This window comes from Plecotus auritus (genome assembly GCF_963455305.1).
Source record: "Plecotus auritus genome assembly, chromosome: 9".
NCBI classification, from domain to species: Eukaryota; Metazoa; Chordata; class Mammalia; order Chiroptera; family Vespertilionidae; genus Plecotus; species Plecotus auritus.
In genome coordinates this window covers 140,791,949-140,809,501 of record NC_137783.1, presented here as the reverse complement: position 1 = coordinate 140,809,501, position 17,553 = coordinate 140,791,949, and the positions used below count along the sequence as shown (strand labels likewise).

The following is a 17,553-nucleotide window of genomic DNA, read 5'->3' as shown; positions in this document are numbered from 1 at the left end:
AGGTGGATTGGCCTAATTTTAAGTATTTTAACATTTTTAAAAAAGCTACAGGTGATTAGAGAATGGACCTTATAGGTTTAGTTTGTATTAAAAGTATAAATTAATCTCTTCCTCTTCATAATTTAATTCTGATCTACTGAATGGGAGATATTTATATCATTGCCATTTTGCCCCTTTATTGGTATTTGTACCTCATGTCAGGCATATGACATATATCTTGGATAGCTTCAGGATAAGGGGTAATATCACGGAAGTTGTGTCATTTCTTCTTGAGCTCTCTCCAAACTCCCATCATTTTTCTTTTATTTATTTTATTCAACAAACATTTGATTACCTTTGGTGTGCCAGATACTTCGTAATGTACTGGAAGTGTAGCAGTGAACACAGTGGGCAGCCTTGGCTGTCATGGAGCTTTCATTTTAATAGGGAAGGATGGATAATAAGCAAACACATACTTAGGAAGTCTGGTGTTGAGATGTACTAAGAAGAAAAATAAAGCAAGGTAGATGATAGAGAATAACAGAGGAAGAAGGAAAGGAAGTTTTACTCCTGCTATTTTACATAGGGTGGTTAGGCAAGATTTTCTCATCAGGTGACATTTAAACTCAGACCTGAGTAGAATTTCCTCTCTCTATTCCAGCCATACTGGCCTCCTTGCTGTTCCTTGTGCATCTACAGCACACACTTTGTACTAGCTTACCCTTCTGCCTAGAATACTCTTTGTATGGATAGCCATGATATAAATAAATAGGGAAAGAATTGGGAGCAACCAATTGTGTTGTCAGGCAAATGGAATTATTTCTTAGGACTGCAGGGGATGGTCCGGAGGCCATTGAATTATGAAGCCCTAGCTGGGACTTGTGGGTTTCTTTAGTAAATCACTTAATATAACATGAATAATTTGTTTAAATATACATATTTAGATGATTTTTTGAAAGTGTAATCCCACTCAAGTTATTTTGCCCCATTTTCTACTTAAAAAAATTAACTTTAAAAAAAAATTAACTTTGCCTATCTATAACAAAAAACTTAAGTTATAATAATTTGTCAGTTAACTTAATAAAACAAGATGCCCTGCGTAATATCCATAGAAAGGTGTCCTCCATCACATTACTTTCAACACAGTAAAAGCTTAGAAAGCTTACTGGTAAGTGGAAACCTAATAGTTTTATTCAAAAGCAAGTCTTAAAACAGGAGGCTATTGTTTTATAAGCTACCCTGAAAACTGCATTTATTTAATTTATCTAGAAATGCAGTATTTATGTGTCTCTTTACTAATTTTTTTTCTAACCATATTGAAAACATTTTGCACTAAACCCTTAAGATTGATTAGGTTTATAAAGAAAAGGCAGCTATGAATGAATTGCTGAATAGCATCCCCTGTTGGCTTATTTCTAAAATGATAATGCAAAAAAATAGAAAATAAAAATGAGCTATTTTTACTGGGCATGATTTATATCATTGCAAAAGAACCGATTAATTCAACACCACATTCCCGTGAAAATGCTTTGTGGGTACTGTAGTAAAGGAGAATTTCTGTTTGCACTCACACTTTAGGTTATTGGGTACCTAGGGTGTCCACCATTAAAAAAATTATTCTTTGCTTTCCACCTCATCTTTTATTTATACTTTATAGATAGTCGTGTTTGGAACAGATTTTTTTGTCTTAACTTTTAGCCAATTAGTGATTATCTTTTATAATGATTTTCAGGATAACAGAGAATAGCTGAAATTGAGAAATAGTACTGAAACATCCTTTATGATAGCAGCTTCTCCTCCTTTCTCACCCAGCCTTTTTCTGGAACTGTAGAACAGAACAAATGGTTTCACCAAATTTTCTTTTAGCTAACTGTGCCCTCCAGTGGAGAAAACACAGGGCAGAGAAATAGCCCAGGTAACTAGCAGCAGAGAGGAGAGGATGTAACAGATCCAGGTAAGGTCCAAGCTGCGTAACTATTTTCTCCATAAAAGGAAGAGCTTGTTTTCACCCCTCATAAGCAAGAATGTTAGGCATAAGTCCTCCTCTTTGTGAGTTTGTTGAAGAGCTGAAGAGGGATTATTAGCAGTGCTTTGACTTAATTGCCTTTAACAACGTAGTTGATGCAATGCTTTGCTCCGTTTTGTCCCCTTTTTAATGACGTATTCCGTTATGAAACATTAGGCAAATCTAGTAAGAGGAGAGTAGGGAGTAATTGGATTTTTTCCCCTAGAGTGAACTCAGATGATGACTTTATCTTTTTTAATTTTTGAAGAGACAAAAGAAAAAACCAAAAATAATTTAGTGGATGTAAACAAGAAACATTTTGCTGCTATATCTATGTTTATTTAAAGCATTCAGAAAATTGTGGTTGATCACTTCTCCCTTCTCTTTTGGATGGAAAGGGCTGTTGTCTTGTATTGTAACTGCAGGCCTGACTGCGGTCACATGGGGGTTTCATCTGGGGGAACAGAGACTGCATGTGCCTGAGCCCCTGAGAGCACTGCAGAGGCACATGCTCAGGACGTGGGCTGGTGCATGTGACAGCACTGGGCAGGGGATGGAGCCAGGGGTCCAGGGTGCTGAATTCTGCACCATGATGATGTGCACATTGTGCCTGCAGGTGTTCTCTGTGTCTGCCTTCCAGGGAGGGAGAACTAAATTACCCTTTTGAAGGGGAAACATAAAAGGAGATTTGGTGGTAGTTTTTGTGTTGGTAGAAGGGGAAACATAAAAGGAGATTTGATGGTAGTTTTTGTGTTGGTAGAGATAAGTTTCACTAAAGGAATTTAGTGGTTGATATCAGAGAAATGATACACTCAGGCTTCCTTTTTCTTAACTCTAAAACCTAGCCCTACTGTCCTTACAATGAGTTGCCATTTGAAATTTTCTTCATATTCAAGAAATACAAGCTTCCTTCCATATCTTATTTTAATGGCGAATGAATTATGTAAATTTTTTTACATGTAGAGTGATTCTTAAAATTTAGGCATATGGAGGGCAATTAGAAATAAAAACATGTGACTAAAAAAACCTTTAAAACTCAGGTTTTTGAGCAAGAATCTTTGCATAGTAAACTTTAAAAGGCTTAATGTCTTTCACTTGAACTATCTTTTATAGAACAACATAAATTTCTTAAAGAGACACTGTCAAAATGAACTCATTTTAAAAAAGCACATGTGGACTTTTAAATGACATTTTGAAATTTATGAGGGAAAATTATAATATGAATGTCATTTAAGTTTCTTAAAATTCTTTACCTTTGTCACTTTTATATTAAATAATGAATTGCTACGTTTGAAGATCAGGTTCATTTGGACTATAATAACTGACTCTAGAGGGTGCTAATGAGCACCAGACACTTCCTAAAAATATATATTGAAGATGATTTTTATTACAATGATGTTTCCTTTGCGTTTTAATCTACTAGTAGTACTTGAACATAAATACATACTTTGCCTAACAGAGCTCAAAACAAAGGTACTTAGGATATTTTTTTACTTGGGCAAATAATTTACCATTGTACTTTGAAATTCTTTGAAAATTTCAATGAATTTGTGAAATTTCTATAAACCACCTTTGAATCCCACTTTTGAAAGCTTGTTTAATATTTCAGAAGAAAAGAATCTATTTTATGGATATACAAGATAAATCTTAGCACTGGATACATTTTTCATCTTTTAAATTTAGATAAGTTTGCAGATAATTATTTTATCTTTAGAAAGAAGCTGTTTAAAAAGTGTATTCCAAAGTTAGATTTTATAGAATTAACGTTTAGCTATTAGAGTTCCAAATAACATATGCCTTATATATTCTAGCAGGTAAAATACTTTAAAACTATAGTGTGATAATTTTAAGAAAATGATTGGAGTTTTAAGATGAGAAGGCTTTTCAAAAATTGTCCTTTTACCCAAACTCAGAAGGTGATGATGTTGAACATATACATTAAGAAAAACGTTTATGTTACTGGAAGAAAAGTTTATTAAAGTGAATTTTCATTAATTGGAATATGTCACTTCAAAAAATGAATTTTAACGTAAACCTTTGCATCCTATCAGACTATGAAAAAAATGATGTATTTCTTTTTTCCTTGACTACCCCTCTATTTAACATTTCTTGTGAAATATCACACAGGTTTCATTACTGCAGGCAGAAACCATATGGAAAAATTCTCTTGTAATTTGATAAGAAATTGTGTTTTATGTCATTTAAGGAAGTGTTGACCATAGAACACTATACCTACTCTGCATAGTTTGGTTGCCATCGGCAACATGTGGCTATTGAGCACTTAAAATTTGGCTAGTGAGACTGAGGAACTGAATTTTTTAATTTTATCTAATTTTAATTTAAAGTTAAGTTAACAGCACCTGTGGCTAGTGGCCACTGCGTTGGGCAGCATAGATATAAAGCGCCTCTGCTAGGTGATAGATGTATCAGGGATTGAATTATGACTCTGCTGGTCTGTATGCTTCTTCATTCATTCCTCCACATTTTTATAATCTTGCTTGCGATATTATATAATAACCAAATTTATGTGAAAAGAAGGGGAATTGTGTCCTGAAAACTAAGTTGGTAAGGTTTAAAATCTGTTTAGGTCTGGAATCCTGTGACTTTAAAAACCCACAAATTGTGTTTGCCCTTTGGGTGTGTCTCAAACCATGAAGGTTTTCTTTTGTGCTTTTGAGATAAAAATATAGATACACAGGATATGACAGGTGACTGCAAAACAGAATGCTGATGAAAACAACACCAGAGAGTACAGCTTAGGCCGCTGTGCCGCCTGGCTTTCGTATTCCTTGTTCTCGGCAGGCTGTGGGGGCTTGGTGCCACGGCCGTTAATCATGTCGGATTCTGGAAGTTACGGTCAGTCTGGGGGTGAGCAGCAAAGTTATTCTTCCTATGGAAATCAAGGCAATCAAGGTTATGGACAAGCACCACAAGGCTATTCTGGTTATGGGCAAACTACTGAGTCCTCATATGGACAGAACTATGGCGCTACTCCAATTATGGACAAAGCCAATCAGGTTATTCACAATCCTACGGTGGTTATGAGAATCAAAAACAGAGCTCATATGGCCAGCAATCTTATAATAACCAGGGATAGCAAAACACGGAATCATCAGGAGGCCAAAGTGGAAGAACGCCTTCATATGACCAGTCAAACTATGGTCAACAAGATTCGTATGGCCAGCAGTCAGGCTATGATCATCATCAAGGTTTATATGACGAGCAGTCAAATTATGATCAGCAGCATGATTCCTATAATCAAAACCAGCAGTCCTACCATTCACAAAGGGAAAATTACAGCCACCACACACAAGATGACCGTGTGATGTGAGTAGGTATGGAGAAGATAATAGAGGATATGGCGGGTCACAGGGAGGAGGTAGAGGGTGTGGGGGATATGACAAGGACGGAAGAGGTCCTATGACAGGATCAAGTAGTGGTGACCGTGGTGGCTTCAAAAATTTTGGTGGTCACAGGGATTATGGACCCAGATCAGATGCTGATTCAGAATCTGATAATTCAGATAACAACACAATCTTTGTACAAGGACTTGGGGAGGGTGTGTCTACGGATAAAGTGGAGGAGTTCTTTAATCAGATAGGAATGATCAAGACAAATAAGAAGACTGGAAAACCAATGATAAATCTGTACACAGACAAGGACACTGGGAAGCCAAAAGGGGAGGCGATAGTGTCATTTGATGACCCTCCTTCAGCTAAGGCAGCCATTGACTGGTTTGATGGGAAAGGATTTCATGGCAACGTCATTAAAGTGTCCTTTGCTACCAGAAGACTTGAATTTATGAGGGGAGGTGGAAGTGGAGGTGGGCGGCGAGGCCGTGAAGGATATAGAGGCCGTGGAGGCTTTCAGGGGAGAGGTGGAGACGCCAAAAGAGGGAACTGGGTTTGCCCTAATCTGTCATGCTGGAAGGAACTCCTGCAATCAATGCAATGAGCCCAGACCAGAGGATTTTTGTCCCTCAGGAGGAGATTTCTGGGGAAGAGGCTACGGTGGAGGGAGGGGCTATAGAGGTCATGGGGGCAGAGGTGGAGACCAAGGTGGCTATGGTGGAGACAGAAGTGGGGGTGGCTATGGAGGAGACAGAAGTGGGGGTGGCTATGGAGGAGACAGAAGTGGGGGTGGCTATGGAGGAGACAGAAGTGGGGGTGGTTATGGTGGAGATAGAAGTGGGGGTGGTTATGGTGGGGACAGAGGAGGTGGCTATGGAGGAGACCGAGGCGGCTATGGAGGAGATCGAGGTGGCTACGGTGGGGACCGAGGAGGCTATGGTGGGGACCGAGGAGGCTACGGTGGAGACCGAAGTGTGTGGTGGGGGGAGCTACGGAGGAGACCGTGGTTGTGGCGGTGGCTATGGTGGAGACCGAGTGGCTATGGAGGCAAAATGGAAGGAAGAAATGACTACAGAAATGATCAGCGCAACTGACCATACTGATGACTGTTTTGAATGTTCCTTTGTCTCTGACATGATCCATATTGAAATCGCCAGAGTTTTGCCTGCTGCTTTCCTGGTGGCCTCTTCTTGGGTAGTGAAATTAAGTGACATTTAGAATTTTATTTGGGTGGGAGGGCTGGGACAGTTTTTCTTTTAGTAATGTCTGTTGGAATTTTCCCCTTTAGTTTCCAACTTTCTCCTTCCCAACCCTTGAAGCTAAGTGCGTTGTAAAATATTGCCAAAATGGAAAGTGTTTTATAATACTGCAATAAAGGCTTCTTGTTTTGTGGGGAGAAAAAAAAAAGAAAGAAAGAAAGAAAGAAAGAAAGAAAGAAAGAAGGAAAGAAAGAAAATAACACCAAAGAAACAGCAAACCGGAACTCACAGGTACCTGTGTAGGAACTTTATCTGGGAGTTGGTATGCTTTTCTGAATGACCTTAAGTATAACAAGTCTTCCTACTTTGAGAGTGAACTTGAGTATTGGAAAGAGGAAAATTTTGCACCTATCTGATAAATAATGATAAAAAAGTTTGAATAATGCCTTATAGTTTCCCAGGCAGTTGCAATTCCATCTTTTTGGATTATTAGCTACCTTTTTTTTCAGAGAGGGAACCATGATTTAATAAAAAATTTAAGATTTATTCATTCAAAAGGCATTTATTGTTCATTTACTATTACATGTAGATTTCTATGTTAGGAATGGAAGAACAATTTCTCTCCTGGAAGAACTAACAATTTAGTGGGGACAATTAAACAAATAAGAAGTTATGATATACCCACTATTATGCTATATGTATGCATAGGCTGTAGTGGAAGAGCAGGAGAAGCACCTGGAGTGAGTGATTGATGAGGGCATCAGGAGTCCACCAGGTAAAGAAGTGGGGAAAGGGCACTCCAGGAAGTGCAGTCAGCAGGAGCAAAGGTTTGACAGTATTGATGTTCTACTTCAGTGCACTGAAGATACCTGAAAATTCAGGTGCACAAAATGTGGTCTTATATCATCTTGACCTTGTTTTTCTTCTGGCTCAGTCTGAGGAAGGTCTGGCTAAAAATAGCTTCTGGTACAATGATAAAGCATCCATGTAACAATTTCAAGGAGAAAGTTAAAACTAGATTTAGTTACAGTATTTAGCAAACACTAACTTAGAATACTGGTGTACTAATTAGAAATCATTTTTTTTTATTAAAGCATATTCCTAAGGTTCCCTCCTTGTTCCCCTCACTATAATATAAGCTCCACAAGGCTTTAATTCACTGATATTTTCCCAGATTATTATTCTAAAAATCATTGTGAATGTTTACAAGTATTAAAAATGTATTTTTTCAAAATTGAAAAATTCACACATTTCCATTACTCAGACTGACCTTTTCCTCAATGTTTCAATCATCTACTGCTGTATAATAAACTGTCCCAAAACTCAGTGGCTTAAGCAAACAGCCAAACATATTATTGTTAATGATTTGTGGATCGAGCATTTGAGCATGGTTCAGTGCAGATAGCTTTTCTCTATTCCACATGGTATTGGCTGGGGCATCTCTACTGGGGCTAGAGGGAGCCTCAGTTCTCCTCCATGTGGCCTCTCCGGGTGGCCTGTAATCATTCTCTCTACTAGGTTGAGCTTCCTTACATCTCACTGAGGTTGTTCCAAGAAAGTAAAAATAGAAGTTGCAAGGTATCTTAAAGCCTCAACCTAGAAGTCAGACAGTGCCACTTTTGCCACATTCTGTTGACTCAAGGGAGTCACAGGACCAAATCAAGCAGAAGGGGAAAGATTACATCTTTTGATTGAAGAATGGCAGATTTCCACAGCAAAGTGGCATAAGAGGGGGAGGTATTGTTGCAACCATCTTGGGAAGGGATCTGCTATGGTCAGCTCTCTGAGTGTAGCAATCCACATTTTCTTGTACATGCAGAATACACTTGCCCATCTCCCAGAAGTCTTATCTCATTATGGCATCAACTTGAAGTCCAGGATCTTATCACAGTCATGATACACATGAAGTTTCTCAGGCACATCTGCTTCAGTGCAGCTTTTGATCTGGAGGTCTGTGAACTAAGAAGACAAGATGTCTACCCCTACCACCTCACCTGCCCACACCCACCAGGAAAACTGCATAGTGAGTTGCTGTGCAGTGATTGGCACAGCAAGAATTAGGCAGTTTTTGTTGTACTGTGTTGTGAAAACTTCATTGGTTCCTGAAGTGTTGATCTGGGTGTTTTTTCTATTTATTCCAATGGGGTGGTCATAAAGGATCAAGTGTAATTTATTCACATTTTATTGTTATGGAGAGTTCATTTTTACTATTAAAAATGGTGGTATGACAGTATTCAGAATGTTCTAGAGCCTCCCAGAGGCTTGTAACTCTTAGAGTTGAAATCATAATTTAGCTAAGAGCAGAATCATAACCACATAAGGCAGGATTGAGTCAGGTGACTGGGTTTGATGAATTAAAGCGCTGCTTGTGAAGGACTGTATATTCACTTTTGCATTTTAGCTAACAACTTTTTATTGTAGAGTTCAGATGCAAAATGAGATCAGGTTTTTCACCTCATCTCCAAAGTCATTTGCAGATAACATTTTGACAAGATCTGCCATTTAAGTCAGCATGGCTTAGAAATCATTTGCAATTTTATTTTTAAATTGCGATTTTAGGATATTATCCCAAGATGGTCATAATGGTACTCAATTTTACTATAATTGGGCTGAGAGAAATTAATCTTTCACATAAGGTGAGTTAATGGCTTATTACTATTACCATTTTTCATTTTTTAGTAAGTGAAAATCACTTAAAGTTAAATTCAAGTTCAGATATAGATATATTACATAGAGAATATAACTGATTTAAAACCATGTAAAATATCTTCTCTTGCCAACAAAACATTCAGTTTTTCTGTCTTTGTGAAACCTTGAGTCAAAATGTGCTAGTGAGTGGGTGTGTTTGTATTCCAGTGGTATAGCTGAACCAGACAGGTCTGCAGCACAGTGGTTTATTTTTAGACACTGGGTTGCCATTTTTATCCTGCAAAAATATTCATCAGTGTCGTGCTCACAGGCCATCAGTTTTATAAATGCGTCACACAGGCCAGATTTTGTTCTTTGTCTCACTTTCTCTCCAACTCTTCTTTTCCCTTTGATTTGTTCATACAGCTGTTTGGAGGAGGAGGATGTTTTTATTTCATGTATTAGATACTTCAATTCACAGATTTTCAGTATCACATAGTTCATTCATCTATCTGCAGCTGCTTCCGCATCTCTACTTGTCTATTATGGGAAACTGCTATTGATCTGAAGGCCATATTGAATATTCATCATTCAGTAATAGCTATTGAAAATCTATATGCCAGGTACTATTCTAGTTACCTGGATTCATCCATAAATAAAATATAATACTTCCTATCCTTGTGAAGCTTACATTCTAATTGGGGAGAGAGGTGAAATAAACAAAAATGTAAGTTATTAGTATATTAGAAGGTGGGTCTCAAAGTTTCATAAAGAAGGGCCTATTTAAATTAGGTTATAAGAAAACATTCTAATTTTAGTAAGTGAAGGCTAAGTAAGAGAAAGGCACAAGAGAGGAACAGATTAAGAAAGGATGGTGGTCCTTCCTCAAAATGGACTCTCGGTGAGAGTGCTGTGTTAGTTATCAAGTAGCCAGGAACCTCGAATATAAGTTTTTGTAAGATTTCTAAATTTAAAAAACTTCCCGTGTTACTGTTTTTCTCACTTTATATAATAGCAGTCAGATTCTTAAAAGAACTAACAATAATGATACTAATATATAGTTCTAAACAGTATACTAAACAATAATAATAAAACATGGCTGATGCTTGTTGTGACAAGCTACTCAAGGCAGAGATCTACTAGCGGCCATGGGCGGGCCTGCCAGCTGAGGCAAGTGGAAGCGAGCTACTTGTGCACGATTTCGTGCACGCTGGGCCTCTAGTATAATGCTAATTATGTGCCATATACTTTTATAAGGATTTGGTATCATATATTAATCTCTGAATTAAGTACCATCACTATTATCATTTTATAGATGAGTGAATTGAGGTAGTTAATTGGATCAGGGTATTTATCTTTAAGGACCAGTGGCTAGAGTAGGTGAGAATACTGCTAATGGGGTTGAATCCCTAAAGCTTGAGCAAAGGAACAAGGAGAAATTGAGGGCATGAATTGGGTCTGAGAGGGCTGTATAAATAGTTTCCCCTGATTTCTGCAACTAAGCCTTACCATTAGATGTGATTTGGTCCAGAGCTCTGTCATATTTCAGAGAGTTTTTCCGTTGCTAAGCCCCAAGCATATACCTTGCTCAACAGGTACCATTAGAATCCTTTGCTGTTGGAGAATGTCTTTGTTTCTTCACTTGGTTATCTCTTGAATTATAGGAAAGGAATTTCCCAGCTTTAGCACTGGCCTTCTAATGGACCGAGTCTCCAAGATTAAGCACATTAAGGTAGTATCTGAATAGCTTTTTTAGAACAAATGTTATGACATGGCCTGTCTATTAAAATTTCCATATGGTTTCTAGTACTCATTCTGTCTCTAATTAGAAACTGCCAGTTTGTCAGAATACAGGTGTAGTCCACTCTTTAGAAACCTAGTGTAAAAAAATAGAAATTTATAAAAATAACTAATGTGTGTATGTATGTGAGTTTGCATTCTAAAAATATTTTTAAGGCTTCTATTAAGTTAACTGGGGGAGTTTGCTTTATGCAATGAATTAGCAGATTTTATATACAGTATATAAATGTGAGCCCTTGTTATTATTTAAAGGGTAAAGTTACTTAAATATACTTTATATGGAGTATTGGGTCATGATACAATGCCATGCTCATTCTCATTGACAGGGACAATTGTGTAGTCACATAAGCATGTGACAGAGAGGACTGTTGCCCGTTAAAGGCCAAGAGGCCTGTGGAACCTTACTGGTCCTGTTAGATCCAGCAGCCCTTGTCAGAAGGAATAAGTAGATTCCAACAGACAACAAATTTAATGTAAAATGTTACAGTCCTCATTATTTTTGGTAGATATGTCCTTAATTATTCTTATTCGATATGGTATCCCCAAAGTAGCCCTGTTGTATTTAAAACATTTTTTTTGTTTTCTTTTTTGAAATATATTTTTATTGATTTCAGAGTAGAGGAAGAGAGAGAGAAACATCATCAACGATGAGAGTCATTGACTGGCTGCTTCCTGCATGTCCCACACTGAGGATCAAGCCCGAAACCCAGGCATGTGCCCTGACCGGGAACCTAACTGTGGATGCTCAACCACTAGACCACACTGGCAGGGCAGCCCTGTTGTATTTAAATAAAATCTGAGTAGAAGGCTCCAGGGAAGACCAAGGTTAGTGCACAGGACTACATTTCACCAACTGAGCCACTCGGCTGGGATCTTTTATTTTAAAAAAATATATATTTCTGTTGACCTCAAAGAGGAAGGGAGAGGGAGAGAGAGACAGAAACACCAATGATGAGAGAGAATCACCGATTGGCTGCCTCCCACATGCCCCACTCTGGGGATGGAGCCCACAACCCAGGCATGTGCCCCTGACTGGAATCGAACCCAGGACCCTTCAGTCCGCAGGCCAACGCTCTATCCACTGAGCCAAACCAGCCAGGGCTCTTCTATTATTTTAAATCACAGTTCTGAGTTGACTTAATACTCTTTCTAAAACTTGTGGATGTGTGTGTGTTTTAGACATTAAAGATGAGAGAGAAGCCATTGCTATGACTTTATATCCATCATAGTCATGGAATCATAGGATCTTGGCCATACATTTAATATATGACTACACTTAAAAGATGTTGACACTCAGGCTCAGAAATGTTAATTACTAGTCCAGGTTCATTTAGCTAGCAGAACCAGGACTAGAACATAGGTTTCCTGACTGCTAGTCAACTCTCCACTATTTTATGTGGAATATAATCTCTGTAATTGAGAAAAATAGTGTTGGATTACATGAAGCTCCTTTAAAAAGATTTCAGTTGGAAATGCATTTCATTGAGTGCTCATTTTGAAAAGTGTTATAATTGTTGAGTTGCTCAACATAATTTCATTGGCAGTCTTGAGTTTTCCTAAAAAATAGAGTTTCCAGCCAGATGTTGTCTGACAGGAGGGAATTGTGCTTCCATGGTTTTGGCTTTTCAGTGATGAGTTTAAAAACAAACAAAACAAAAGCAAACAAACGAAAACTAGTAGAGAGAATAGATTAGCATTCTTTATTTCCTTCCTTGAATTTGTTGTTGATACTAGTCAGTCATCAAGATATATATTGTAGCCAAAACCGGTTTGGCTCAGTGGATGGAGCGTCAGCCTGCGGACTGGAGGGTCCCGGGTTCGATTCCTGTCAGGGGCATGTGACTTGGTTGCGGGCACATCCCCAGTGGAGGGTGTGCAGGAGGCAGCTGGTCGATGTTTCTCTCTCATCGATGTTTCTGACTATCTATCACTCTTCCTTCCTCTCTGTAAAAAATCAATAAAATATATTTAAAAAAAAAAAAGATATATATTGTAAATTGTTTATCAAATTATCTTTTGAGGAGGCTGTTTTAAAGTTCTTGACCGGGCCAGCATCAGGGTTGACAAGTAGATGAACTTGATTTCTCCTGCGGGTAAAGTACCTAGGGATGTAGTGAGGCCTGTTTGCTTTGGCTTACGCATCAACATTTAGACCTTTAGGGAACTGTTTAATCTTTGAAGAAAAAGCGATTATTCACTAAGAAACTCTGGCTCAAAATAGGACTTTATTGTAGTGTTACTGTAAGAAACCTAGTTGTTTAAAAGCAGAATAGTGTCTTAGCAGGGAGGGACTTAATTATCAGAGTGACTGATATCTGAAATCTCTTTGTTTTGGAGCAATTTACCCACTTCTTATCTAAAGAATATTGGTTCAAAGCTTAAATGGGATGAATTAGGTTGAAATAAGCCAAATAACCTACACTAAATCCTCCCTATATATCTACCTTGGTGTTTATAAATTTGGACCATTCAAAAGAAGCTAATTATTGGAATTAGCAATTAGGTTCATTACAGCTTTTTCACTTTACCAGGCTGGTGTTATATATTTCAAGGACACTCATATAGTAGGTACTGTTGTCCGACTAGTGGATTTGCATACTGTTTATAAGCTAAGGGAATATTGATTTCATTATTACTCTACCATTTAAATGTGTAAAATCATAAGGTATGTCAAAGCCAACATTTTTTATTTTGAGCTATAGGACTGTTCCAATTTGGACTTGTTGAAGTAACTTCAAACCTATAGGCACTTACGAGATATAAATTTCTTACATAGGAATAGAGGCAATGCTGTGGTTTATGTTGAACATAAAACAATTGCATAGGCTGGACAAGTCTCATTTGAATGTTAACTACTGCACATTAACAAGAAAATAAAACCGGTATTACATTGCATATCAGAGGTAAGACTCTCATAACTATTCCACCAACTCTTTTTCCTTGCTGTATGTCATGATCTAATTAATCATTAGGATTAAGAACCAGATAACAAGTCAGGGAACTTTGGTTCTATTTCTTTGCTTCCAGTTATTTTGAACTTGTGTACATTATTTAGCCTCTTCTAACAGGGGGTTTTGACATCTTAGAGGCCACATGGTAAGTCAGATTTAATGATTATTGTGTTCTGTGAAGCTTAGAAATTCCAGTTACTGAAAGATGGCTGATGGGGGTGAGGAGTAAGGAAAAATGTCATTCTCAATATGAGGAGTGACTTGGGCACAACATGGAGCTGATTCCCTGCCATGTTATATTTGGGAAGTACTAGACAGATTGGCTGGGGTTGAGGGGTTGCTTAAATAGTAGTGAAAAATAAAGTTGGATTTGGCATTATCAGATTAATGAGCAAGGAACTCTGAAGTATGGGTACTGTCCATACATTATCGCTAAACATGACTATTACAGATAGTTCCAAGTTTGTAAGTCACTATTCTGTTGTGTAGTGGGTTCATGTTCTGGTGATTAGATTTAAGATTATGAGACCATTGGCAAGTCACTTAACCTCTCTGAGATGGTTTCTTTATTTTAAAATTAGATACTATAATAAGTTCTTATTATGTATAATCCTCACTTATATAGTTACTAGAGGCCTGGTGCACGATTCGTGCATGGGTGGGGTCCTTCTGGGTGGCCTGCAGGGATCTGGCCAAAACCCGCAGTTCAACACTGCCTGCAGCTCCTACCTGCCGCTCCAGCTCATCCCCACCGCACTGTGCCTGCTCGCGCCCAATCAGTCCGGATCAGGAGAGGCTCGTGCTGCCGCAGCAGCGCTCAACAGCCATGAGCCCTGCATCTGGCGCCCTCCCAAGGGGAGTGGCCTGTGGGATTGGGCTGAAACCTGCTCTCCAACATCCCCTGAGGGGTCCAAGATTGTGAGAGGGCGCAGGCCAGGCTGAGGGACCCCACTGGTGCACTATCGAGCTGGGGAGGGGCCATGGGAGGGCTCCAGGGCATGTCCGGCCCATCTCGCTCAGTCCTGATTGGCCAGGCCCCAGCAGCAATCTAACCTACTGGTCAGAGCATCTGCCCCCTGGTGGTCAGTGCCATCATAGCAAGCGGTTGAGCAGCCTTAGCATATCATTAGCATATTTTGCTTTGATTGGTTATTTGGTTGTTCTGCTGTTTGGTCTATTTGCATATTACCCTTTTATTATAGAGGATTGGGGCAATTACTAATTATACCTAATAAAGTATTGGGAAAATTAAAAATGTCTGTTTGATACTGTGTAGGTACACATTAAATTTGGATACATGGAAAATTGCTGCTCTACCAATAGGAACAATCCAAACTTAGGTTTTTCTGTATTATATATATATATATATTTTTTTTCCTTTTTTAAAAAATAAATCTCTATTCTTCAGATTATTACAGGTGTTCCTCTTTTTTTTTTCCCCCATAGCTCCCCTCCACCTGATTCCCCACCCCACCCCATGCCCTTACCCCCCACCACTGTCTTCATCCATAGGTGTAAGATTTTTGTCCAATCTCTTCCCGCACCCCTCACACCCCCTTCCCTCTGAGAATTGTCAGTCCACTCCCTTTCTATGTCCCTGATTCTATTATATTCACCAGTCCATTCTGTTCTTCAGATTTTTTATGCACTTGATTTTTAGATTCACTTGTTGGTAGGTATGTATTTGATGTCATTTTGTTGTTCATAATTTTTATCTTTACCTTTTTCTTCTTCTTCCTCTTCTTAAAGAATACCCTTCAGCATTTCATGTAATCCTGGTTTGGTGGTGATGAACTCCTTTAGCTTTTTCTTGTCTGTGAAGCTCTTTGTCTGACCTTCAACTCTGAATGATAGCTTTGCTGGGTAGAGTAATCTTGGTTGTAGGTTCTTGCTATTCTCACTTTGAATATTTCTTGCCACTCCCGTCTGGCCTGCATAGTTTCTGCCGAGAAATCAGCTGACAGCCGTATGGGTACTCCCTTGTAGGTAACTAACCGTTTTTCTCTTGCTGCTTTCAAGATTCTCTCTTTGTCTTTTGCCCTTGGCATTTTAATTATGAAGTGTCTTGGTGTGGTCCTCTTTGGATTCCTCTTGTATGGGGTTCTGTGCGCTTCCTGAACTTGTAAGTCTATTTCTTTCACCAGGTAGGGAAAGTTTTCTGTCATTATTTCTTCTAATAGGTTTTCAATATTTTGCTCTCTCTCTTCTTCTGGCACCCCAAAAATCCGGATGTTGGTTCACTTAAAGTTGTCCGAGAGGCTCCTTACACTATCTTCATATTTTTGGATTCTTTTTTCTTTTTGTTTTTCTGGTTGGGTGTTTTTGGTTTCCTCATATTTCAGATCTTAGGTTTGATTCTTGGGGTACGTTGATCTGCAGTTGAGTTTCTGTATATTCTTTATTTCGGACAGTGTATGCTTAATTTCTGACTGGTCCTTTTCCATTTTTTTGGCATTCTCATTAAGATCTTAAAGGTCTCACTAAGTTCCTCAGCGGTTTTTAGAAGATTCTTGAGTAACCTTATAAATGTGGTTCTGAACTCTATGTCGTCCAGTAGTTTGCTTTCCTCCATTTCTTTCATTCATAACATGTTTCTTTGTCTCCATATATATATATATTGATTTCAGAAGGGAAGAGTGGGGGGAAAAAGAGAAACATCAATGATGAGAGAGAATCATTGATTGGCTGCCTCCTGCACACTCCCTGCTGGGGATTGAGCCTACAACCTGAGCATGTGCCCTGACTGGGAATCGAACTGTGACGACCTAGTTCATAGATCAATGCTCAATCATTGAGGTACACCAGCTGGGCTGTTCCTGTTGTATAAATTGAATGATGTTATGGATTAAAATTTTACGTCCTGAATTCAAGGGGTAACACAGCAAGAGAAATAGCAATTTCCTTTTCTTTCTTGATATAGCTCTTGGTAAAAAGCTAGTATTTACTGTTTTTTAAAGAGATTTTTTTAAAAAAAATTGAAGTAAAAGTCTTAACATGAAATTAACCATTAATAATTTTAAATTGTACAATTCAGTGGGATGCAGTACATTCTCAGTGCTGTACAACTATCACTTCTGTCTAGTTCCAAGACATTTTTATCGCCATAGGAAACACTATACCATTAAGCAGTCACTCCTCATCCCTCATTCCCTAGCCCCTGGCAACCACTAAACATCTCTATTCTAGATGTTTCTATAAAGTGGCTTTCACTTAGCATAATGTTCATACATAAGGTTCATCCACATTGTAGCATGTGTCAGTACTTGGTTCTTGTTTATGGCTGAATAATGTTCCATTGTATGGATATACCACATTTAAAAAAATTTGTTAATCTGTTGATGGGCATATGGATTATTTCCATTTTTAGGCTATTGTGAGTAGGGCTGTCACAAACATTCCTGTACAGGTTTCTGGTTGAATATTTGTTTTTAATTCTTTTATGTGTATAGAATTAGTAGGTCATATGGTAATTCTATCTATCTTTTTGAGGAACCACCAAACTGTTTTCTTCAGTGCTGCACCAGTTTAAATTCACACCAGCAATATACGAGGGCTCCAGTTTCTCCACATTTTCACTAACACTTTATTTTCCATTGTCATTTAAAAAAATTATGGCCAAACTAGTTTGCCATTGTAGTTTT

General features: G+C 38.3%; 1 protein-coding gene and 1 pseudogene across 2 annotated transcripts in view; both read left to right on the top strand.

Annotated features, from left to right (window-relative positions):
* The window catches only part of HSD17B12 (hydroxysteroid 17-beta dehydrogenase 12), a 140,725-nt gene that overhangs the window by 24,264 nt on the left and 98,908 nt on the right, over positions 1-17,553 (top strand). The window lies entirely within an intron of this gene.
* LOC308234807 (TATA-binding protein-associated factor 2N-like) lies at positions 4,744-6,428 on the top strand (annotated as a pseudogene). The gene has a single exon. The product of its transcript is annotated as a TATA-binding protein-associated factor 2N-like (transcript).